General features: G+C 42.7%; 1 long non-coding RNA gene across 1 annotated transcript; it reads right to left on the bottom strand.

The window, feature by feature from the left end:
- Positions 1 to 1,236: 1,236 nt before the first annotated feature.
- Positions 1,237 to 1,794, bottom strand: LOC149191519 (uncharacterized). Its single transcript, XR_016254830.1, has 3 exons — positions 1,584 to 1,794; positions 1,369 to 1,435; positions 1,237 to 1,289 (listed from the first exon to the last, which is right to left on the bottom strand). It is a non-coding gene; the product is annotated as an uncharacterized LOC149191519 (long non-coding RNA).
- Positions 1,795 to 2,119: the final 325 nt, after the last annotated feature.

The raw sequence follows: 2,119 nt of genomic DNA, 5'->3' as shown, positions 1-2,119 counted from the left end.
ATGCAATGTACCTAACACCCTGCCAGTTTTGACATCATTGCAAAAAGCAGAAGCAGTGTCACTGTTAGAGCACTCACCAATGAAATGGTGATGCAGGAGCATCTGGTCAACAGGGTGAAGACCGAGCGAGGGCAAACACAGTTTCTGAAGAAGATTGGGAATGATAAATAGTTCAGTGAACGGACAGCAAGCCTGTCAAGTTCCTATGTTTTTTGTTTTATTTCTTTCATGGTCAGCTGCAGTATTAATTTCTGTTATTTTAAACTTCTGTTCATTTTATTAAGAAAATTGTAACAGGTCTTAGTTAGATACGTTAGAGTAGATTAGTGTCAATAGGTGATGTAAGCAACGTACCCCTATGGTAGGAAGGCAGACAAAGTGAACAAATTGATAGTCAAGAAAATCATGTCTACAATAACTGCAAAATAAACTGTAATAGAATAACTACCAGCAGTTATCAAACTGCCCAGAAAATATTGTATAAAAAGACAAACGAGATAACCCAGAGGGGTTCAGCAGCGGAGCATTTGAATGAGAATAATAGATATACATATTTTTTTCCTTCATCTAATTCAGTGCACGAGTAAACAAACTGTTCAAATATTTATGTCCTCAGTAACAAATAATCTACATGTATAAGTGATGTATAATTATTTCATTTCAGGTAAATACAATAACAATGTTTTACAGTATCCAAGAATCGATTAACTGGCCGAGACAACAGTGAGCACAAGGCGGGAAGGAACCAGCAAATACAGAGGGACAAACTAGACCATAACAGCAACCGGGTAAGCCACCAGAACCAACTGTAGCCAAGTTTATATATCGCTGAATATTACATTGTATTTCTACATAACAAAAGAATTACATATGCTGTACATCGAGGGTTCACCGAACAAGTTGCAAACGACCCACAAATAAAACCCTCCTACGTTACGGCTGAGGGTTTGAGAAAACCCAACAAGCCCAGACTCGACAGACCAACTAACAGGTCACACAACAAGCGATAGCAAACACGACAAAGACCAAGAGCCATTGCAAGAAAGTGAAACGAGAGCAGAGCTACCCGGGTGGAATCGATAAGAGCCCTTGCGAAGACACGGGAACCGGCCACACCTGCAAGCGAAATATAAGGTGGAGGGTCAGGGTTTATAACCAGACAAAACCCTTGCACATAAGAATGAAACTATGATACTGTAAGTATAAGAAAACCTGCGTATGGTTGAGGTGAAGTCACCATACCTTACAGTGAGCTGGAACCAAAGGCCTACAGAACCGAAGCATTGACCCTGTCCACAGAGGGGCTGCGGAACGTTAGTTCCAGCACAAACAGAGGAAAAAGGAAAATAGCATGAAACGGAGTCATACCTTGTTTACAGAGCCGAGCGCCGGAGAAGAACCAAGCTGAGAGACCATCGACCTGTGCATCTGTCAACTGAGCGGACCAGACATCATTCATTACAGGCATTCACCACAAATTTGCTAAGAAGACCAGAACCGACAGTATTCACAAGAGCAAACCCAGAAATGTTCTCACAGTCATAAAAACGAATTGAATGCACGGTGGAGTCACAGTAACTTACCAACAAAAACTTGAAGCCGAATATACAGACTCTCACAGTAATGACCAGACAGAGCTAAGCAGCATTATTTCACCATAAGACCGGCGGAAACTCAACAGGGTTTCACCACAGACAGAGATAACCAGAGGCGGAGCCAAAACCAGTCCGAGACCACCGAGACCAAGTAACAAAGGTAAGAATGACGGGAGAGGCGCGAACCGGCAGTAAAAAGTGAATTAGGGTTTGTCAAATTCGAGGAGGGCAGGTGTCATAAGGAGAAACAATACCAAGTACCGTGGATTGATTGTCAATTAAAACCAAAATCAATTTGCAATCACCATATATCCGAGCCAGATTCTTAGTGTAGGTCCACGTAAGTTGGGATAGCGTGGGACCACGTGGGCTGGCCCCATCAAGTGGTATCAGAGCAGTTTTTTTTGAAATAGAAGAGGATGGAAGCACCAAGACGAGGACGTGGAAGAGGTGCACGTAGGGGAGCAGATGAAGGATTGAGGGAACAGATTAGAGTTCTTACAGCTCGTTTGGAAGCAGTGGAA

This window comes from Pinus tabuliformis, chromosome 2_2 (genome assembly GCF_031772625.1).
Source record: "Pinus tabuliformis cultivar Carrire ecotype Pingquan chromosome 2_2, CPIR1, whole genome shotgun sequence".
NCBI classification, from domain to species: Eukaryota; Viridiplantae; Streptophyta; class Pinopsida; order Pinales; family Pinaceae; genus Pinus; species Pinus tabuliformis.
The sequence above is the reverse complement of the archived record's forward strand: the minus strand, read 5'-3'. Positions and strand labels throughout refer to the sequence as shown.